Genomic DNA, 24,208 nt, shown 5'->3' with positions numbered 1-24,208 from the left:
TTAGTACCATAGAGCTATTAAAACCCTCTTATAGACAACAGCTTGCAGCAGCGCTTCCAGGCCCTGTCCCAAAGCATGCCTAAAGCCTTATGGTCCACCTTCAGGACTGCACTTTAAAAAGGGATGGTCTAAATGGTGGTAAAAGGATTATTTGATCGTTCATTGCATTTCAATTGTTTCTGCTTTGTGTCTCACAGTGGCGAATGAACCTTCAGGGCAGCAGAGAATGATCTCACGGTTTGAAAAAATGAGATCAATTTTCAACAATTCAGAACAATTAATATTTCCAGAGCCTTTCAAAGGAAAGTCATACAGAGCCTATCAGTATTTTTTACTTGGCTTAATGCCATCAGAAAAAAACAAAAAAACAAAACAAAATGAAAACCAGCAAGGCATGCAAATAATAGAATCACTTAAAAGGTGCTGGTTAATCAACATCATGAAGTGTGAGAACAGAAAGGAGTGCGAAAAGAAGGCTGAGGAAAGAGTGAAGCATGCACAATTCAGACAGTCAAATATTGCAGTGCTTTAACGTACATACCTGAGAAACAGCCTATCTATAATGTGCTAAAACTTAAAGCAACATTATGTAATATTTTCACCTTAAAATAAAAGCTTCAAAATCATTGTGATGCTTTTTTGTGTGAAATCCTATAATATTACTCCAACACACAGGTAGGTGGCTCAAATTACACTTCACGACTGTAGGAGGAGCTCAGGATAAAAAAATGCCAATTTTCCATAGTGTTGCTTTAAGGGGAATGCTGCATAGAAAAACATAGAAAGAGTCTAATTTTTCTTTAATTTTTCTTATTCGAAAGAAATGTTAACTTGTAATTATTTGTAATTCTTATACACAATAATGATATATACAAAATATATTAGATTGGAATATATTATTATTATAATAAGTTATTTATGAAAATGTTTCCTTGGGTGTTTTATTGAATATTTTAAGAAGACTGAAACAACGTCCAGTGGAATAAGGCACTGCCTCTAAGATCTGAGGATCACTGGTTCGAATCCCGGGCCATGCTGCTTGTCATCGGCAGCCAGAGTTGAAGTGAGCACAATTGGCCTTGCTCTGTCAGGAGTGGGTTGATGGCACTTCCTCCCCACATCACTCCTAGTGTGATGTTGTTCAGCACAGGCGTGTGTTAGCTGTTGTATTGGAGCTGGGGAGCCGTGCTTTCCTCTGAACACGCTGGCTACCTAGTGATGCTGCTTTAGCACCAATTCGAAAAAGGGAGGCTGAAAGAAATGGCTGGCTTCACATGTGTTGGAGGCGAGTAAATGATTTAAGTAAAAAAAAGTATATATAATACTTTATACTATACTATAACAAAACTAAATTCTATTAAATTCAATTCTGTAAGTTTTCTCTATTCACATTCACATTTATAATTTAATATTTATTACTGTATATCTCAGTCACTTTATAATATTGTACAGCAATGTTACAATGTTACACATCTACATATCCCTTTTACTTGTTAGTACTGGTTAGTGTCCTGCAACGTATCTGAAACATTTAAGAGCTCACAGAAATAAACATATTAGCATAATTTAAAAAAAAATGTTTAGGCACATTCTTTAATATATGCTGTGTTTTATCTACTGCTGGTAGTTGTAGGACACTTGATTTACATTCTAATTAGAATTACCTATCCAAATTAATATAGTGATTGCGCAACTATTTTAAAATTCATTTGGGATTGTCATCTCAGATGTAAATGATCAAAACAGGGATTCTGCCGTGAGAATGTACCACCACCACAAAACAAAGCACCCAATTTAAGCTTTAATCAAGCTTGAACTTCACAAGGCCTGAGCACATCATCATTAGCATTCTACATGCCCTAATGCCTATCAGGGTGAAGATGAGGCTTTGTGTGTGTGTGTGTGTGTGTGTGTGTGTGTGAGTGAGTGAAGACATGAGTGCTCCCCTGGGATGAGTAATAAGTGGGCTGTGCTAAGAAGAGGACAGCTGTCACAGGGTTGTGTGACACGCTGGGCCAGGTCAGCAGTTCCTCAGGGAGAGGAACACACACATGCACACATACACACACACACCCTCATCAACCCCACCTCACCATTATAATCTTACATTACCATTCAACATGCTGTACCACCCGCCAGCACGGCTACTTACACGCCATTAGACACAAGGTCACGGCGCCGACAACAAAGGTGCCAAAAGTGATTCTCTGAAACAGTGCCATAGAGGAAGATTCCCTTACAGAACCTTTCAGTAGATGGTTCTTTAAAGAACCCATGTTTGTAAATGAGATCAAATGTAAATGTGTGAATTAAAACTCTTCAAGAAAGGTGTCATATATGAGTGATTCCATAGAAGAGCTACTTTAGGTTTCTGTAGAACCTTTGAAAGGTCTAAAGAACCATACCAATTTATGTGAAGGTTCCTTTCTAAATTCTAAAAAGTTAATTTAATTTACAACACTAGCTTTATAAAGAAGATTCCCTTTGGAACCAGAAGTGGTTCTTCTATGGCACTGTACATTTTTTACTGCACTTTTGATAATAGTGGTGCAAAAAAGCAAGCAATGCCATAGAAGAACCACTGCTGATTCCTAATAGATCCTTGATATGATTGATTTCAAGAGCCATTTGCACAACTGTGAAGAACTTCCCTATAAGATAATGGTTCTATGCCAAATAAAGACTTTTCCAAAAACCTTTCAAGCTAAAAACCAGAGAGAACAGTTCGTCCAAGCCAAAAAACATTCAAGACAATTTACTTTCAGGCAAATTAACTAAGATAAGTAGTTGCACAAGTCCATTAGATTATCCATACTAAAGCAATGAGACATCAGCAGTTTGGATTATTCATGTGTCAGTCATTTGTAGGTCCATCAGATGGAGAGATTGCTATTTAGAAAAGCTTTGTTGGTCCATCAGCTGGAAAAGCACTGTCTAAACCCTGGCCCCAGTCCATTGTCTCCCTGATAGAATTGAGAAAATATTTGCAGGCCCTATCTCAGACGAGCTACAAGCCATGCCAGTGATCTTTTCCCATATGCAAATGAGAAAATATTGGCAGGACAAGGTCAGACCTGCTTTAGCATGCCACATAATTTGCATCAGAGCCCAGAGGTCTGAGCCTGATCTGTGGGAAAGCATGCGCATAAGCTAATGACGACGGGGTGTAAACGCACACGAGAAAGCAAATGAAACAACTGTGATGCGAATCACAAATTAGTACCAATCAGGAAGTCTCTGCTAATGGGTGGATGATCATGTTTCAGATATAAAAGAAGAAATGTGTTGCTTTATTTTAGCACAATTCAATTATGAGGCTCCAGTTACAAAGATAACGCCTGAAAGAAGGGAAGGTCTCAAGCTGATTAGCTTCTAAAGCTCAGGAAGACGTGATCCATATTATCAGAAGTTAATTTCCATAAAGCTTTTCGATCATCAGACCTTGATTAGGCAGGTCAGAGTGACTGCTCTTTCACCGGTCCTATTAACTTTGTTAAAAGTTTCAGAAGCAGCTCTCACTGCTGAGTGCTTCTGATGTGATCTAATCGAGCACCACTTGGGAATAGCGCAGGCAGGGTAAAGCACACACTGCTGCGTTAAGGAAGTACCACCTTTGCCTGTAGGCAGCTGGAACGCTGCAGCTTCACTGAAGTGACACAGTTGAGAATTTAGTCCTTTCTGAGCTAATGCCTTCCTTCTCATTCAACATCATCTGCAAAGGAGAGCATTAACACACATCCCTGTGTCTTATTTCTTTCTTTAATGGCTCAGGTATGCACACACACATACACTGTATGGAGACAAGTATTGGGACACCTGCTCATTCATTGTTTCCTCCGAAATCAGGGTATTAAAAAAGAGTTTCTCCAGCTTTGGTTGGAGTAACTCCTACATTTTTGGACATGAGGCGCCACCCCTGTCTATAAAATTTTACTGAAATAGGCTTTTTTTGTGCTAGGATTAGGAGGGCATTGCCCTTTTTCTTGAAGTTGAGAAGGCCAGTAATCTATTGCCACTCACATAGTTGGTGCCTATGATTACATATATTTTTGTTGTCCTGCAAAATCCTTGTGTCTTCATTTCTGCTGTTTATCACTTTTCGACATAATTTGAATCCAACAGCTGTTCAAAATTTCATGATGAATGAACCAATAGAAAAACTCACTTGGAATATTTTTTTACACTGACTTCCATTAAAAGTTGCAAGGTTTTTGCATGAGAGCAAGGATTTGTACGTGGCCATAAGTAATAAGCAACCAAACAGAAACAGTTTTGCCCGTTCAGGTACAAAGGTACAAGTAGCATTTGTAGTTTTTTGTTAGAAAGCACTTAAGCTTCGACTGGCCCTGACACTGTTGGTTATCTCGGTTTCTCTCCGGCTTCCCGACACAGCCAGGGCATTTTTGTCATGAAAATGTACAAAAACAACCACTGACAGAAGCCATCAGTGGATCAAATAGCATGAGTAATAGTGGGCCAAGTGAAATCGGTTGAAAGTGATTTGACTGCCATTCAAATGGCTTCGTGGATATCAGGGAGAGAGCAGGGTCGAGTCGGGTGAGATAGGCTGCGCTGGAAAAAGAGAGCGGCCGGCTGTCCTCCAAATACAGCTTGTGCTGGCAAATCCCTCAGCAGTATCATCAGAGGGCTTGCTGTGGGGGAAGAGTGCACTACGAGGCTGATATAGTGTAGACGGTGCTACACTGCATCTCAATGGCCTGGATGCTAGCAAGGTGTCAGTACTAGCCTGTCTGCCTCTTTTTCATCCCAATCACCATGACAACCCTCTGACTCCAGCAGCATGCGGCTCCACTCCTCCTTCCCCCATCCCCCACCTCTTCTCTCCACTCCTTGTTTCCCCCCCTCCTATAGCTGTAGCTCTGCATCTGTCGTGAATTTCTCCCTGGCACAACTTCATTTCTCATTTCTTCTTTTTCTCTTCCGCAGCATAAATCTTAGTTGTAATCTCATACAGTTAGAAGACTGGAGGATTTGTGTTAAATGGCTGGTTTCCTCCACAGATCTCCCTCTAATCTCATTTGGACTCCATCTCTATCTCGCTGTCTCTTTTTACTCTCTTCCTATTCAATTCCTTGAATTGCTGCACCTCCAATCCTGCAGTATTCATATCTCACACAAGACAGCCTGGCCTGAAACTACGGCAAACTGGATAAAGCCTACAAACCAAAACAGTACAAATAACAAAAGTAAGCACAGTTATATTGTTTAATTGATGTACAGTTAGTCAGGCCCTGTTCACACCTGGAATTAAAGCACTAGTAAACTCATTTTCACAGACATACTCATTATGGAATTTTATAAAACAAGGGCGAGTCCAATAAACACATTTAATGGTCAATACATTACAAAACATTTTTGCTGTTCTAAACCTGGCTCCATCTAGTTAATAAATACAGTTCTGCTGCGTCTGTAACTCTGCCTTATCTCGAGGACGCATCTGATTGCTCAAACCACATTCAGAGGTGGTCAGACATGCATATGACCAGGTATTTCTTTATGTATGAAAGGCATACAAGCGTCTTGTATGCATTCCTGACAGCAAAGCACTAATAACCAGGAGCAGGGGTGCCACCAGGAATTTGGCCCCATAACAGATGATACACTGGGCCCCATAACTCTAACAACTCAATGTTTTAGGGCCTCTGTCAGTCACAGGCCCTTAGAATTGGATAGTGATGGCATTTCTGTGCGCCATGCCTCTTCTCTGGTGGAAATGCACTTTGCCAGTCTTTTGTGATCAGATCACCTGAGACACATGTTAATGGCAGGTGTTAATAACAGGGCCTAATAAGCAATGTGACCATGTTCACAAAGTGACTCAGATCTGGTGTTTTTAGAGCAGTGTGAATACACAAATCTTTTTAAATCAGAGACACGCTCATATATGGTTCTAGATAAGATACATATCCAATTCCTGGATATTGGTTTTACGACTTATGTAGAATGGGCAGATTGGAATGGAAGTGAAATTCAGATCTGACTATTCTCACCATGGATATGAATCAGATATGCTTTTAGATCCAATCAGATGTGTATCCGATCCGACAGCTGACAGAAAATTAGCTTTGTGAAGGTTTGTGCCCCTGGTTAGTCTGTTTAATGCTGGTGTTGACATCGTTCATGTGGCATTAGTGATTTAGATATGCATGTGTGGGTCATCACAGAGAGCAGTCGGTTTTCCACACAAACGTGAACCATCAAGTTGTGCAATACTGCAGCACATTATTGCTATGTCTAACCCTAACTCTAACCATAACATTTTCAAGATGTTTTCCTTTCATCCTGCTTGCTCCCTAAACACATTTACACACGCACATACACACCCTGTGCTCCATTAATAGATCCCTTAGAAACTCACCTTCTACTGATAACAATAACAAACTACGCTTTGAAATTGTTTATGCTAAACTTCTGTATATCCCAATGACCTGGAGTTGTGAAATAGCTACATTCTGGGAAGGGGGAACATGCCTGAAGCTCTTCGTTCCAAATCTAATATTCTATAAATTTCATCTCTACCTTGTTCACATGCCTATGACAGATCTGCACAACCCTTCACCACCCTGTCAACCCCATTCTAACCCTGTAATCTATCATTCCTGGCTCTACATATTTGAAGGGGGGGGGGTGTTGGGGGCTGGCTTTCTACCACAGAACAGAAGCCACCCATACTCCAGTTCTCCCTACTCTCCAGTTTTCTCCCAAATCATCATAAACTGAAAGCAGGGTCCAAGCTCAAGCAGAGCTTAATACAATCTGCCCCAGAGTAGCTGGGTTGCATGCCTGTCCATGTTGGGCAGTTAAATGGATTAACTTTCTGTGTGCTACCATTTTCAAAAGACAGCTCCGTTCTGTCTTTATTGTTGGATGCACTGCAATAGCTGCTGAGTGTGAATGTGAGTGTGCACATTCAGAACACAGTGCACATCAGTATGAGCTAATAAGTATTAGCCTAATTAAAGGCAATGATCTGCCACATGGTTATGTATTGATCCACTATTTTCTTTATCCTCCTTCTCAGTCCAGTCAGTTTTCTGCACAAAGAACAAAGCACCAGTCACAGTGCATGGTGGCATGCGACCCTTGCTATAGCCCCCTCACTTAGCCCCTAAATGCATGTAGCTTTGAGGGAACGACTTTACCCCGGTGACAAATCCAATCACGACTACCAGAAGGAGCTGTGGAATTCCATTTTAGTCCCAGCTGGTCTTGCCCTTTCAACAGTGACTGATTTAGTCTCATCAAAGGCGAGGTGCTATCTCTCAACAGCAGCTTGGCCTCTGAGCAGGCCACACAACATCACACATCTCCAGAGCTGCCATCAAGCTCGCAAATTCATTCAACTAATGAAAGCAAATATACTTCAACAAAGTATCACTATCTGGAGCAACGTGACCGACCACAGTACAGTCTGGATGGCTTTGTCCTACATAATCCACACTGTGCTGTGCTTCTGAGAATGGACCACCATCGTAATACTGTCTGGTCAGCAGCAGTTCTACAGGGGTCTCTCTATTGCCCCTAGTGGTGGGAATGACACAATTTTAGAAGTATAGTAGTGTAACGTCCTTGCTGGGCGTAGAAAGGTGTGTGTGTGGAAAGCAAGAGCTGAAATAGTTCTTTAAAGTCAACCTTCTTCACCTGGTTATTTCACATAACTATGATAAATCTTCAATATCATGCAAAAACTTGTATCTACATTTTTGTGTTTTTCACTTTAGGACAGAATGTGAATCTGGCAGTTGTTCTTTATATCCTGTCAAAAATTAATGATGAATGGGCCAGTAGAAATGCCTCAAAATGGATTGCAATCTTTTTACATTGACTAAAAGTTTTTGAAGGTACAAGATTTTTGCTTTTTCTTTAAGAAGTGTGAAGAAGAGCAAGTTTAAGGAACCTCCACATAATAGGAAAGGTCCTAGGAAGAACCCTAAGAAGAGTAGGAGTGTTTAAAGCATGTTCCTCAATATTGATAATGTGAGGACACAGTGCCCTTTCCATCTCCCTCCTCCTTTGCTTTTGCTCTTTCTGGGCATGGCCTCCTGAAGGCAGTCCAGCTGTGTCCTCAGCTCTCTCTCTCTCTCTCTCGCTCTCTCTCTCTCTCTCTCTCTCTCTCTCTCTCTCTTTCCACCTCTCTTCTCTGTTTCTCTCTCCCTCTCCCCACTGATGGAAGGTGACAGCAGTAGTTGGCCCTGATTCCTTACTGTGCCGGGGCGAAGCACACACAGGGGGAAATGAAAAGAAGAGGGAAAAGAGAGAGAGAGTGTGTGAGTGAAAGAGAGAGAGAGAGATGACCTTTCTCTGCAGTTACAGAATCAGCTGAAATGCTAGATACAGTATTTGGGTAAGTGGCTCTGGCATTCTTTATACACACATCATGCATGGATACTCAGCTAAACAGACCCCAACACATATATATACACACACAAGGCAGATGGGGTCAGGGGACAGGGAGAAAAATGGAGAGAGAGAGAGAGTGTGTGTGTGTGAGAGAGAGAGAGAGAGAGAGAGAGAGAGAGAGAGAGAGAGAGAGAGAAAGAGAGAGAGAGAAAAAGGAGTGCCTGTGTAACCACTCCCAAATTCAATTAAGGAGCCATGATGGCCTGTGTAATTCATTCTGCTTCAGAGAACTCCAGACAGGACAGGTCAGCATGTCCCAACCTGCTCTCCTCTAAATGAGGTTACAAAACCCTTTACAGCACGCTCATTACCACAATCATCAGTGATCAGGTTGCCAACATGGCTGCTGTATTGCCTACTAGATTACCTACAGTAGCGGGAATAAGCACGGGTCGAACTGAAAGACGAAGAAACTTCAAGGGGAATGGTGGAGATCAGGCCTGCAGGATTCAGTGATGAGCTGTAGCTATGTATTTTTTAAGCACAGAGAAGAAAAGCCTTTTCCGATATCCTATATTCAAAAGGGGTTTCATTCAAATATTGATTATAGATATTTTATAAATCTTAAAGGAGCACGTCACAGTCCATATCTAATCTATATTTGCTGAATATCTGTAGCACAGGATTGATTGCCATGGACTATAAATTTCTTATTCATTGACTCGAAATACACTGGCCAGAAGCCATTGGGCGGTTACTTCAGTGCTCAACATATGCAATGGAAGCCAGGTTACTTCAGGAGCCAAAACACGCTTAGAATGGAAAGCAATGGGCAGTTACCTCAGGACTAAACACACTCTTAATAGAGGCCAGTGGGCAGTTCCTTCAGGACTCAACACACACTTCTTATAGAAGCCAATGAGCAGTTACTGCCTGGCTCAAAACACACTTATTATGGAAGCCAATAGGCAGATGCTGAAGTGTTTTGAGTCAGGAAATTAGGGCCAGCTCTAGCCGAAGCAAGATTTTTATGACCTCCCTCCATCTGCCTAATGCTCACTCAGACCTGATTTCTGGAAATGTGCAAAAATAACAGCAAACTACAGCAATTAAAAATTTGGATTTGATTTTAGTCAAATTATGTCAACAATTGCTTTTCTTTCTCAGAATGAGATCAAATTGATGTTGGACTGCTTTGGATAGATCTACTGGTGAGCATATTTAGCCCATTGTTTACCTACTAACTGATGACAACAGGAAAAACAACAACAAAACTGTGTTAATAATGCAGCTGAATATTGATCTATGTACACTGAGTGGCAATACAGATGACTCATACAGATGTAGTGTATATCAGGCCTCAACCTTCAGGGGGACACATCAGTGTTCAGAATCTCAGCTTTAAGGTGGAACATGAAGTTGATCTCTTACATGCTATCCTTTAAACATGATGAGCCACATTTACCAATATCTTCCTTAAAATGTTCCTGCATTTGTTTTTTGAAAAGGACTGGTTAGGTTCCTGATGTATTTTTAAACCGCAGCTATGCTCTTATATAATGATGCATCCCACTGTCCTAGTAAACTGAACAAATCCCAAATAAGAAAACATTGGTGAATGTCAGAATCTTGGTGGAAACTGAGATTTAAGAAGACGTTTATTCTCAAGAATGGCTGGTAAATAAGGCTCATTGTGTTTTGTACATTTTGGTGGTGACACATTCAGTCTTAAAGGGTAAACCAGTCACTTTACCCTCACTGGAGTATCGTAGACAACTTAATGATATGGTAATAACCCAAAAATTGTTAGGGGGTCTCTCTGGTGGGAGCCGCTAATTCCGCTTATTAGGTAGAGCTGGCTCTGCAGCAGATTTACTGTTCTTTTAGTAAGTATAGAAAAACGTGTCAAAATTACTGTTCACACTAATTGACCATATGCTCCTGGTGCAGTAGATAGGGATTAGGTTGGAGTACTCCTTTAAACGATCATATAATGACATACATCCTAAGGGGATGCAAATGAGAGCGAGGGCAGTTTTACAAAGGGGGTGAATTTTGTCTCGTTCTTTTACTCGTCTGATTTAACTCTGGTAATAAGAGCAGATTTATTTTAGAAAGCCCTGCATGGAGGGCCTGCAGTGGGAATGGCTTTCAACAGCCTGAGCGACAGACTACGCACACACTAGAGACAGCAATAATAGCTCCTGTGTCATAGGAATTTACACTTCATTGTAGTTCCTTTACACCAGAGAGTGGGAGAAGAAAGGCATGTCTAATCCCTGTGAATTAAGCAGACAGGTGCTTCCACTGCTACAGGAGGAGCGTCTCCAGCCATGTGTGAGGCTAAATAAGAGACTGCAGTTTGAAATAAGAAGGAGAAAAGGCGGGTGTTTATGACAACAAGCGCAGTGTTCGCCAAGGCCTATTAGCCTGGAGGGACATGCCCTGCTGTACACCGTGTAAATGTTGTGAATGTCCTGCGCTACACTGTTTTCATGCTAAAAACAATGCACTTTAATTAGTGTCTGTCAGAGGTGAATGAGGGTAAGACTAGATGCTCTGGATGCAGCAGGAGATTTGTATGCTGGAGAAGACTTGTGTGTGTGAGTGCTTTCACGACAGGTGGGCGTGCGTGTCTGGGCATAGCTAGTCATTGTTTGTCACCGTCATTTGTGACATTTTAATAGCTGCGGGTGTCATTGCTTGCTTTTGCCTTGCTTTTATATATGCACTCTCATACACACATTCGCACACACCCTCATACCCTCTAGCTTTTACTTTCAGTCTTTTATGCCCACAATGAAACGATGATGCAATAAATGAGCAGGTTCATCATTTCAGTATCAATAATACATCAACATTGCCAAAAATTGAGCCAAAGTTGTGCTACAAAAAAAAAAAGATCAGTTCTCATCATCACTTTGGTGCATCATCAGTTCACAGAAGCAGGCTAACAGCTAACACAACAAAAGTTTGTGGAGCTTTGCCACATATTGCACCCTAGGTACGCAGAGGGAGGTATGTACTGATGTGGTATGATGTGGTATGATGTGGTATGTACTGGTCTGACATAATATAAGTGTTATAGAAACACTCAAAGTTATGGGTTATTGTTTTAATCTCGTTGCAGTTCATTTTGGTTAATTACTCTCCACTCAGCAATGCTCGGTACACTTCTTTGAATAGCAGCATATGGTTTTCCATTGCATGTCTGAGCTGTAATATCTAACAGTATAATGTATTATATCTTTTCTGGATATGTGCTACACTGTAGTGAGCTAGAGGATTTTCATAGAGGATACTTAACTGAGTGGTTTGCCACGACAGTTGTAAAGTGTTGTTTGTAAAGCAACTTCATTTTATGTCTAAAACTGCTGTTTTTGCTGTTTTAAAACTCTGTGTCTCATATTTTGTAGTTTTTATTTGTCACAGTGTTAATAGACACACTTGTCCAGCAGCTGAATGTAAAGGCTAAGAGTCTGGCGAAATTCAAGCACCAGTTAAAGACTCAGACCCGTTTAAGAGTCACATAGTATTTTTACATTTAAGAGCAACTTAAAATTCTTTGCATTCTTTTGCACCTGTGTTTGCTTCTTTTGGAAGGAGACCTGCTTACAGCATTAATGTTCATTCTTATTTTGCTAATGATTCATTACATGACATTAACACACTGTGTGCTAAAGTGTACTAGTGGAACAGTGCTGATGGTCTGACTGACTGACAAGTAACAGCTTTCTCTACTAATAAAAGACAGCTGTGCCTCTGTCAGAGCTATACTATAATGACATGTCCCCAAAAGCCCTGTTTTCATTTGCCTGGTCAGTGTTTTTTTTTAGCATTTTACCAAGCATTTTAGTTGAGATTGACAGTCTGGTTTGTAGCACATAATATTGTAATCCTTTTCCAGTAATGTAATTACTGGAAATGTAATGTCCCAGAAATGAGACAAAAGGTAATAAAAACCTTTGAAATAAAACCTAATCAAATGTAATAATTCCCAATAATGCAATAAGGTTTTACATTATTGGTACAAATGATATTAAATTAATGGTCAAAATTACATTAATAGGTTTTATTACATTTATTAATTAGTTTAATTATTATTTAGTTTGACAGTCTGATATCCCATCCTCCTGCTGAACTAGTTTTTATTGGTTCTGCAGCTACCTTTGACTGTATGTCATGTATATCAGTGTCTGTGTCTCTTTTAATAGGTGACATGTTCCTGTTAACTCCTGCTTGTCCACTTAAGAATTATGTTTGTGCTAACGTTGGCAGGAAACTCAGCCCTGATGAGTTATTATCATAATGTAAAGGATCCTAATGGTTCAGCAGGTGGCCTGTGACTGATTGTAGACAAATTTGATGGTTTTGATGGTCTAACGGGATTTAAAAATGTCCTACAGAAAGCAAATGGCCCTTTACTGGTAACCATTAAACCATTTCTCATTAAAAAGCAGAACCATCTGTTTTAATCCTAATGATTTTAAAAGATTGCCCCCAAAGAATTATTTAGTATTCTATGACATAAATTTACTGTTGAGATGCGCTGATGTACTTTCCCATCATTTTCGCTGATCTGCACTTGTCTCCACTCTCTCATCTCCTTGGTTCTCTTCAATAAAGATTACCCCCCCCCCCTCCCAGCTGTTCACAATGAGGTTTCATTCTTTACTTAATGTTCAGCCCATCCTCCACTCCCCCTCACACCACACCCATTGCCTTTGGCCTGGGGTCGTTCAATTGCATAATGACTTCATTAAGCTCATCAGTATTGTCTTTCCCAGCCCTCTGTTGTTCAGTTTTTCTCATGCCATCTCTCTCTCTCTCTTCTCTGTAGTGCTGGGCTGTATTAATAAAATTCAGTATATCAAACTATCACAGCATAAGGTGATGTTTCAGTCAGCATTAAAAATACCTGAGTACTGCTACTCTATGCTAAATGAACGCCTGACACAGCTTGTTTTTACTGGACTGTTTTGTTCAGGTTTGTTCATTTAAAGAACCGGTGTCATGAAAAAACAAATATTATAAATCTTTAATTATATTTTTTAATTATTACAAAAATTGCAAACTTTTTAAAACATGCTATTCGTGTTCAGTGTACAATGCATAAGACCTAATAGTGCAGTAGCAGCAGTCTGGGCCTGGAGTGTTGATAACAAAGATTCTGTATTACAAGACCGTGGAGCATAAGATGATTTTGCAGATACACTGCAGCGTAAAATATGAAAACCATCCGTTTACTTTTGAAAGTGTGGCTTTTTACCAGATTCTGTAGCATTGCTGTGAGGATTTGATTGCATTTAGTGAGTAGGTCAGGATGTTGGATCATTGCTACCCCACCTCATCCCAGAGAACACAGTTACACTGCTCCACAGCTCAATGCTGGGGGTCTATATACTCCTCTAGCCCACATCTGGCATTAGGCATTATATTTGCAGTACTTCTCTACAGGGACTAGACAAGCTGTGTGTGTGTGTGTGTGTGTGTGTGTGTGTGTGTGCATTTGTACATCTATGTCAGCAATGGGTGCAACTTAAAGTAGCCAAATGCATTCATTAGAAGGGGTGTCCACAAACATTTGGACAAAATTAAGATTCAAGAATATCTTTATTATGGGTCCTTTAAAATGACATAGCTTTTTCCATTTCATGAATATAATGTTCAGCACCTATCAATATTACTAAAAATGAAAAATCAATACTGCTGTCAGTTACCAGTACTGCTTTACTGATATATGGGAAACCACTATACTCAAGCACTACTCGAGCTGGCTCCCTCGATTTCTCCAGCGCACTCTTGTTTTTGCCACTAGTCCATGCTTTTACGTAACTCCCTCTCCTCTTGTCTATGCTATTTCATCTTTCACAGCTTGCCACAGACTGTGTGTGCGTAAGAGAAAGTGAGAGAGAGAGAGAGAGAGTATGAGAGAGAGGGAGCGAGAGAGAGAGAGAGAGAGAGCGAGAGAGAGAGAGAGACCGTCTCTCAAGTTTGTTGTTGTTTATCTGCTGCTTTTTTTCCCTGAAGTGTGTGTTGAAGTGAAGCCGAGGCTGTTTTTTTTCTTCTTCACCAAAACAGGCAGCAAGCCCTGCAGAGCAGCCAGCCTGTCTGTGCAGAAACACACATTATTATTATAATAGCTGGAAAATCCATCCTCCTCACACGCACAAACATACACACACACACACACACAACTGCTCACAGGCTCAGTTCAGCCCAGTTTACCTCCCACATGCAGTAGTATACACTTCAGAGCGTAGCACATAACAAGTACAAAGTCTGCTCTAATCAAACACACACACACACACACACATATGCTAATGTACATACTTGCAAACATGGTGATGGTTGCACAAGCCTTTGAGGAAGTGTGAAAACTTGCCCCGAACTACAGTAAACACCAAGTGTAATAAATCTGCACTTGCTAGCATTGCTAACAGCCAGGGCAGGAGGGGAATAAGATGGTGGTGAATAATTTATCATTACATAAACATCACAGATTTCTCCAGCAAAGAAAATCTGGCATCAGTGCTTGCTGCACAGTCAGTAGGCCGGGCAGGGCAGCTGCATGCAGCCAGAGGAAGTGGGTGGTGTGGGATACATACCGATCATTTTGATCTCCTCAGTACAAACACTGCGCCAAGACTACAATTAATGCATAATTGATTCCAATGTATTCAACCAGCTTTTCAAAAATGAGTGTGAATCACTCTCGCGCTCCATCATCATCATCTGCAGCAGCATTCTGATTTCCCCTCAGTCTCCAAGCGCTAGCATGGGCTATGAGAGAGGCATGTTGAAACACTTCTCTTGGTTCTGACTGGCCCGTGAGCCCCTGGGCACCGCAACCAGGCGGCTCTCAGCAGTAGGTGGGCTGCGGTGGAAAAAATGGCGAAGGCACAGTAGGTGAGATTAAATTAGCCGAGTGTATAGGGATTACAGTCGCTAGCATGCTGATCCCCTCCCTCACTCGCCATAATCCAGCCGTAATGAATATATCATGTCTGACAGAGCTCGGGCCTGCGGTACAACACATAGACTCTCACGTGCAGTTTTGCAACATAGTACAGCCACCTGCCAGTCCCACAAGCACTCACTCAGAGCGATCTGCCATTCCCACAGTGCTCTTGAGCTTTCAGCACTGCACACACACTCACTGGAACCACTGTGGGGGGCCACAGGCATGGAGCATATCCAAATCCACGTGGGCATGAAATCAGATTTCACCTTGGGAAGTAGGAGGCATGTTTTTCATGCTTATTAAGATCTTACATCGATGTGTGACATCAAATCTCATTACTTTAAGGAACAGTAAAAAAGGTAATGTTATGAGCAATAAATAAAAATGAAGTCATCAATTAGCATTATGCTAATTACATTATGCTAATTGGAGGCTACTAGTTTGTTCAGTCAATAATATATGAGATACAAGCTTATTGAGGAAAAAGCAATAGCTCAGTCCAGTGACTGCAGAGAACATGTTCATCCACAGCTTAACTGGGGAGATTTAAACCAATCTAGCCCACACCTGGCATTGGGCATGGTGCCAATGGTGCTTCCAAAAAGTCATATTCTTTTGGCAATACTTCTCTACAAGGACTAGACAGCTGTGTGTGTGTGCAGTGCATTTGCATGTCTGTTTCAGCAATGGGTGCAACCTAAAGTGGCTAATTCCTTTATTATAAGGGGTGTCCGCAAACTTTTAGACAGCACAGTATTGTAACTTTTCTGGCCTAGCATTTGTTTACATTTAGATAAATTCTGCCATCTAGATTTTATCCAGCTCTCCACCTCCAAATCCAGTTAGCCAATTCACTCAAGTTCACTAAGAGCATTTCACATGAAATCTATTACATATCACATACTCATCCACCCAACAAATGCTCAACACAAAAGTTTCTCTATTTCACTTGGCTGTCAGTAGTGCCATGTCATGCAGGGGTGTTTTACCATCGCAGAAACTTTAATCTATTCAGGAAATCTGTAAAACAGTGCAGTTCTGGGGAACTTCTGTCACACATGACAAGGCTGCCGCACAATAGACCACTCAGTACATGACGCTGCTCGTGCTCATCCCTGAGGATTGGGGGACAGAGCAGGGATTCAGGCTAAGTTTAGCCTCTCATTTAGCCAATAATGCCTCTTTTTAGAGGAGACGAGTGATAAGAGAGTGGGGAAGAGGAGGATGATTCACTGCGCCCTCTCCAAACAAAGGCATCATTTCATTTCGTCCAACTGAGGGAGGAAATGGGAGTCACAGTGTTTGACCGGCACTGGGGTCAGAGACAAGAGTTATCCTTTTCTTCTTCACGCTTCTAATCTGTGTCCTTCATTTGTTGCGTCTTCCTGCCAATTGCACCTGCTTCCTTTACAGCAGGGAGAATATGCTGAACACTTGGGCCAGTATAGGTCTTATCACTTTCGAGAGGCCGCTGCTCCAGCATCTTAGCATCTCAGCACTTTTCTGATAGACATAAAAAACACAAAAGTGAAAAGTCAGCTCGCTTGAGTTTTCACTGCACGGAAGTGTGCCCTGGGACTGAGAGTTATGGCCTCCAACTTGCTGCTAGCTTAGAAAACAGCTGCAGTTTTGATTAGTTGCCAAATTATGTCTGCTTTTCAGTGATTGAATTGGGGTGGGGGATGGGGCTGAGTAGCGAGAGATTTAAAAGTATTTGTCAATCCAATTAAATTCATCAACATATATGGCTGCACGATTTCGAGGCCGGCGACGTTACAGCCGCACTTGAAAGATTGGTTTGTTTTTTATAGGCTTTGTCTGTAGGCTTAAGAGTATTGCAATATGTTCTCAAGGAGCCATTACTTTGATTATAGTCTGTAGAAAGGCCTGACAATGTCTGACAAAATGTTGAAAAAGCAGATTTCTTATTTGAGGGAGGAAAAAAAAGGAGTATTAAGAGAAAAGAAAGTGTTGAGAGCTCGACAGATGCTTGCTACTTAAGCTAATGCGTCTGCATTAAGACTGACATTCAGTGTGGGGTTGCAAATCAAATCACTTTATCACTCTCTCTTCTGCTCATCACTCAGTCTCCTTGGCGTCTCCTTAGTCCATACTTTACTATTCACGCAGACTTCATTACTTTCCGGTCTCACACTTACTTCGGGAGGCTCCTCTATGAGTGTTAACGGAGAAAGCGGAGTCCACAGCAGCAGCCTTTTCACCTATTAGCATCATTCCGCCCTGTCTGGCCCGCTAGGTCACTGCTGTCTCAGACTGCATTTGCCTGTTTACTTCAGTCTCCTCTTCACCCATTCAATACCCGCAGCCCTGTCTGCCTGCCTTAGTCACCCCACTCCTGTGTAATTTAAACTACTGCCATCTCAGCCATTACAAATGTGGCTGGCTATTCCCCCAAACCTCTGCGCAACACAGAACTGGTACACTGGGCAGTAAAAGACATTTCCTTTCCCACACATTTATGGTATTTCAAAGAATATGCCAGCATTTTAACTATCCTATATGGACAAAAGTATTGGGACATTTGCTTATTCATTGTTTCTTCTCAAATCAAGGCTATTAAACAAGAGTTTATCCTGCATGAAGATTAGAATTTAGAGTCACTACATGACCTTTTAAATTCTTTGCTGCTAAGCCTTAAACTTAGGTTGGTGACACTATGGCTGTGACTAAAAAGGCTCCCTAAACAAAGCAACAAGAGACTATCTAAGGTGGAACAAACTGGAGCCGGCCATGTTGGCTCATTTAAGTGATACTTCTAAGCAACCATGTATGTATGTATGTATGTATGCTAACGGTGGGCTTTTGTTATTAAAATAATGGCAGTCAAAGATTATTCCATGAGAAGCACAAAGCTTTTACTGACCCAGGATTCAGTTCATGTGTGTGTGCAGCTTTAAACATGGCTCAGTCACTCATGTGTTTGTTTATGCAACCGGTGCGGACACATGATGATTGTGAGGAAGTGTCCAAATTCACTTGTGTTTCCACCTCTACTTAGTAAACTAAACAGTATATACAGTGTAATGCTATTGAAGGAGAAGGGGTCAGTTTTGGTCACAGGCCATGCTAACATTAGCTTGCTAGGTTATACGCTTAACTATCTTATATGGCCAAAATTGCAAAAATGATTCAAATTAATGACACTTCATACGTAAGCACTAATACTTAAACTCAACCTGGCAACAGTTGGCAGTATCAAACTCATTTGTGGGCGGAGCACAAATAGATGAAGCAAAGTACACACTGGCCTCTATTATAAACATGTCTTTTTTCTGTTGTTTTACTAAAAACATGGAAAAACGTCAAATTGATTGTCTGTGGTAATCAACCATATGCCCCTGATGCAGCAGGTAGACATTAGGCAGAGATTACAGTATTCCTTTCAAATGAGCAGCACCATCAGATTTGTAACACAGTAATGCATTCTAATTACACAACCTGTGTCCGAGACGCTCGGCTAGACTGTGCTCAGATGAAAAACATGTTAAAGCAGTCACCACACAACATGCATGTTATTAATTAACACATTGTTTGTGAGAGTAAACGCCGGCCAGTCGTCTGTCTGTGCATGGATAATTTAAGCAGGTTGCTGGGAGGGATCTTCCCCCCCACCGGTGTGTGTGTGTGTGCTAGGGGGAGCAGGAACCGACAGCAGCAGCACTGAGGCCCTCTGGCAATAACAGGTGGCTGCTGTGGAGGCTTGTGCGCCACACCACTTTTCCCTCGAGCTGCTCCGTAACTGGCATATTCAGAGCATATGCTTCACTGAAAGCTTGGTTTCTACACCAACAACACGCCACTCCTGCATACTGATACGATGAGGGCTTGTAGCAGGGGAGCATGTCAAATGTCTGCCTCCTGCACTGTGCTCTGAGAGGCAGATGCTAAATGTTTTCTCTTTTTTTTCTTTCTCCTTTTCCTTCCCCCCAACACACACTTCAGCAGCAGCACCACTACCACTCCCACTGCTGACGTCCCATCCCCCTCTGACCTTGCACCCGCTTGCTGTCTCACTTCAGACGATATATTTAAGTGCACATATATTACTAGCCTGGTGAAAAGCTTTGCCTGTCAAACGTGACCCCACCCTGTTTCTTCGCCGTTCCTTTCATCCCTCCTAAATCTCTCCTGCCTGTCCGTCTACCCGCCTGGGCGTACAACTCAATTAAAGTCTGCTGGAGCTTCGTGCTGGAGGATCATATTTTGCTTCACAGGGAGCCAGTGTTTTCACACCACAGCTGGAGACATGGCAGTCTGGTGTTCATCAACGTAATCCTTGTTTGACGCTTCTGTGGTATACTGTTGATTACCACAGTCCATCATTTTCTCATGTATCTCTGTAATTAGTAAAAGGACTGAAGTTCATTCACTCAGGACACACTTATAATAGCAGATGTTTTTTTTTCTGTTCCAAGAAAATATTTGGTCAGTGTCGACCAACTGTAAGCTACAGATGCAGCAGATCGAGGTCAGGTTTAAAAATGATGGAGTATTCCTGTTAAAGTACGGCACAGCCCATTGTACAGTGGAATGCAACCCAGCTCAGGCCTTCCAACCCACATATTCTCTATGATGAGCCTTATTGATTATCCTTGGGATGATGTGCTAAAGAGGGGCATGGATCACTGTCAAACACCTTTTATGCCCCCCTGCCTATTTCTTGTGTGCAAATGAGCAAAGCAGACACCAAAAGCTTCTGCGTGCTGCAGCTTGATCATTTGCAACCTGAACGCTGTGGACAGACAAGACCCACCCTGAGTCGGACGCACACGCTGGCACTCTGCCAGGTAAGTGGCCGTGTGTTTAACAGCCCCTGAAAATAAATGCAGGCCCCACCCAACTCAAGCTGAATCAAGCCGCCCCTCTCTCTCTCTCTCTCTCTCTCTCTCTCTCTCTCTTTTCCCCTATAGCCCCCTCTGCTCCATTAAACCGCAGTTAGTTTTTCACTGTTTGCTTTACTGCACACACACGCATTCACATACACACACCCTAGACCTGCACAGCGGCTGCGGCAGAGAGAAAAAAAAAAAGATATGCTCTGGTCACTGAAGCCCTACAGTGACCAGAGTGCCACAACAGACCAGCACAGTAATTATCAATGGATAACACAATTAGCAAGGGAGCATGGGGGAGGGAGAACGGATAGATGGATGAGTGGATGGGCGGTTGGACATAGAGAAAGGAAAAAAAAGTCCATCTAGTACAAAAGGGCCTCTACAGACCATTTCCCAAGACTAACTTAAGCTTAGGCTAAACCAGATTTCCATTGGCTTTGCAGTTTAACCCAAGAATGGGCTTAATCCATATCCATGAAATTGCTCTCCCATGTGACAGCCAAAGCACATCCCAGCCTATCAGATAAGGAAGGAAAATAAACAGATGATACAGTAGCTGCAGCTGAAAATGCTTCAAAGCTCTTAACAGCGTGATAATGCCAGGCTCAATCAGCCTCAACAAACGAGCAAAACGAGTCAGTCCCCCCGCCTCAGCGATCAGCGTTATTGCCAGGATAACATCATCAAACACTTTGTGGTATCAAGATGTCAGTATCAGGAACAGACACACTCACCTAGCTCTCGCTGCAGCTGTAATATGCCAAGACTAGAGGGTAGACTATTGCATTAATGATGAAAAGGAAAAGACCCTGTTGCACATCTGCTCAGAAGAAGATCCTCCTTGAATACATTTCCAATATTCACAAAAGTTCTGTATGATTTTTGCTCAGAATGATGGGATGCTTTAGCAAGTGGTGGTGGTGTCTACACTTAGTCCTCTGGGACGCCTGACTCATTCATCTGATATGTAAATTCTTCCTGGGACTTTGCCTTGGAAATGTGACCTGCTGGATCCATGTCTTTTCTACTTGATGACCTACATTCACCTAAAGCTAAAGAACTAGTTTTCTTGAACATGACTTACTACATGCATCAGTGTAAATACCATCAGTTCCAGCCTCAACAGAGAGAAAGCCCATCTCATACACGCCACATGCCCTATCACTGCCGTCCCATCTCTCTGGAGTACTCTTGAGGCATCACCCTTCCACCTTCCTGAGCACATGAAGCACTCTCCAACCCGCACCTGCCCGCATCTGGCACTAAACACCACTGACACCTCTAATGCGCGGTGCGCTCCTCTTACCTCTACAGGTTTAAGATGGCCACGGGGGTTCTTTTCCTCGCTCTGGCTGGCGTTTTTCCTTCTGCCCGCCCTCCTGCTCCCTGATGTGGAGTCTTGCAATTCTCCTTCCCCTCTATCAAATTGATTGTGGCCTGTGTGTGCTGATGCTGCAGTGATACAAAAAACACACCCTCTCAGACTCCCTCTCTCTGCCTCCCTGCGCCTGATTGGCTGCTGGCTAGAGGTGACATCACCCTTTCTCTCCAGCTCTTTACCTCTCCCTCGCTCATCCCCTCCCTCCCTCTCTCTCTCTCTCTCTCTCCCGCTCACTCACTCTGTCTCTCCCTCACTCACTCACTCACACCCTCCCTCTGCTTTCTGACCATTCCTTTATTGTCTTCATCCTCCATCGTTCTCTCCTCATTCCCCTGTTTAGCCCCCCCACCCTTTCAGAAACATGTCCATAATGTGAACATTGAGGATAGTTTGATATAAAGGGTGAAATGCAGCCAGGAACAGAGGGGGGGGGGGGGGGGGGGGGTGGGTGTGCGATGGCAGCAGTGTGATGGCTCTGCAGCAGGAAGCTATTGCTGTAGTGCACGAGGAATGCGCACCATAAGTACAGAGGATATAGGCTATGCTAATTAGTGCATTGTTATGCTGCGTCTGCAAGGCTGCATTAGAAGGGCGCTCTCCATCTCTCTCGCACGCGCACTCTGGCACCGGGCTGCTGGAATGTGGCCATGTTAATACTGGAAGAGATGGGGGTGAATGAGGCCTGGGAAGTGGAGAGAGGAGAAGCAGGGGAGAGAATAGAATAGAGTGGAAGGATAAAGGAAAGCATTGACATTTTACACAGGAAAAGAAAAGAAAAATGAAATAGAGAAATGAGCCTTTAATTCTATTTAAGCAAAAAGAAGGGAAGAGGGAAAAAAGAATAGAGTAAACAAAAGCAAAAGAGAAAAGAAGGAGGAGAAATACTGACTTCCATTTCAGTGAGAGAGTCTCTTGAGAGTATAGAAAAGAGGAGAGGCAAACAAATAGAAACAAAAGAATAAAATAAAGGAAAATAGGACTGGAGGAGAGACACTGACTTCCATTTAAGCCATAACCTGAGAGAAAACAGAAAACAAAATGGTAAATAAGAGGGCTGATACCTCAAAACCTGGACACTGACATAAACTGAAGCAATGACAGAAAAAGCTCTGAGAGAGAGAGAGAGAGAGAGAGAGAGAGAGAGAGAGAGAGAGAGAGAGAGAGAGATTAATCAGTAATGAGAGCATGAGAGAGTGAAGAAAACAGAAGAGAGAGAGAGAGAGAGAGAACAAAAATTAATGGTTGAAAAAGAATAAAAGACCAGAGCAGAAACACTGACTTCCATTCCATTAATAACGAGCAGCCCTGGTGAAAAGAAAAGAGCGGAAAGGAAGAGAGGGAAAAGAACGCCGCAGTGAAAAGAATAGACGAGGAGACGAGATTGGAGACATGTGTGCCAGACAAGAAGGAAAAGAGTAAAGCAAAAAAAGGAATGGTTGTACAGCTAAAGTGGTTCCCACTGGTTGCTATGGTATCCCAGGTGGTTGCTATGGTGTTGCTAAGTGCTTACTAGATGAGTGTTAATTGTATTGCAAGGTGATTGCTGCAATATTTCAGGTTGTTTCTATGATGTTTCTTAGTGGTTGCTAGGCAGTTGCTATGGTATTCCAGGGGATCGCTATGGTGTCTCGGGTGGTGGCTCAAGTGGTTGCTGTGGCACTTTATGATGAAAGTTGGGAGTTTCAAGTGTATTTAATTCATTCTTACTTTTAAAGGGTGCCAAAATGTCTGCACCCCATTCATTTATGTGGGAGAGAGAGACAGACACACACACACACACACACACTATCTGAGATAAATCAGCACTCTTTGCTAAACAAGAGTGAGATAAGTTAGTGAAAATCCACGCCAGAAGCCCTTATAGATATGTACCTCTACATTCTCCCTCCCCCTCACCCCCTCACCACACACACCTCCAGACCCTGAGGCAGAGTTGAAGTGACACTGTATGTTGACTGTAAAGGTCACTGTGCGTGTGCGTGTGTGTGTGTCTGTGTTTGTTCACGTATCTGAATAAACATTCACAGAGCAGATCTCCTACTATTGTCGCAGCATCGTCCCTGCTGATCTCCGTTCAGTCCCACACCTGACCCACCGCACACTGGGGGGTCCGACCATGCCCGTCTGCCTGCTGCTGCCCCAACAGAACAACACACGCGACCCATGACTTTCTAACCGCAAACTAAAGACCAGCCTGCTGTTGAAGGACCATCTGTAGCTACTGTACACCTGACTCACCGCAAGCACCATGAAGAGCAATAACAAAAAGCTTATGCAAAGTGGAGCTGATTTGAATGAGCAATTTGCAAAGGTTACCAAAGGACATCTACCAAAAACAAATGATTGTATGCTGATGAGTGATGAAAGAGAATTTTGCAAGAAATTTCCATTTCATTCATTGTCAGGTCTGCAACTGGAGCAAAGACTAAAGATAAGCATGCACTGAAAAAATATATGCTTTAGAAAAAAAATGTAAAATAATAAAAATATGACCTGTGACATGTGTTTGATCCTGGCTTCAAAACAGTGTTTCTGTTTGAAGTACAGAAATACACTATATGGGCAAAAGTATTGGGACACCTGCTAATTTATTGTTTCTACTAAATTCAAGGGTATTAAAAAAAAAGAGTTGATCCTGCCTTTGTT

The 24,208-nt window shown here is 42.2% G+C and overlaps 1 protein-coding gene across 3 annotated transcripts in view; it reads right to left on the bottom strand.

Moving 5' to 3' along the window:
- l1cama (L1 cell adhesion molecule, paralog a) overlaps positions 1–21,652 on the bottom strand; it is a 78,365-nt gene extending 56,713 nt beyond the window's left edge. For 2 of the 3 annotated variants that reach the window (XM_072656421.1, XM_072656423.1), the window contains exon 1: positions 21,488–21,652. The gene's annotated coding sequence lies outside the window, so the exon portion shown is untranslated. Of the gene's footprint in view, positions 1–20,915; positions 20,968–21,487 lie in introns of those variants that run through there. The other variant, XM_072656422.1, reaches the window with a different exon arrangement.
- Positions 21,653–24,208: the final 2,556 nt, after the last annotated feature.

Source organism: Salminus brasiliensis, chromosome 14 (assembly GCF_030463535.1).
Source record: "Salminus brasiliensis chromosome 14, fSalBra1.hap2, whole genome shotgun sequence".
Taxonomy (NCBI): Eukaryota; Metazoa; Chordata; class Actinopteri; order Characiformes; family Bryconidae; genus Salminus; species Salminus brasiliensis.
Note: the sequence above shows the minus strand (reverse complement) of the source record. Positions and strands in the feature narration are given on the sequence as shown.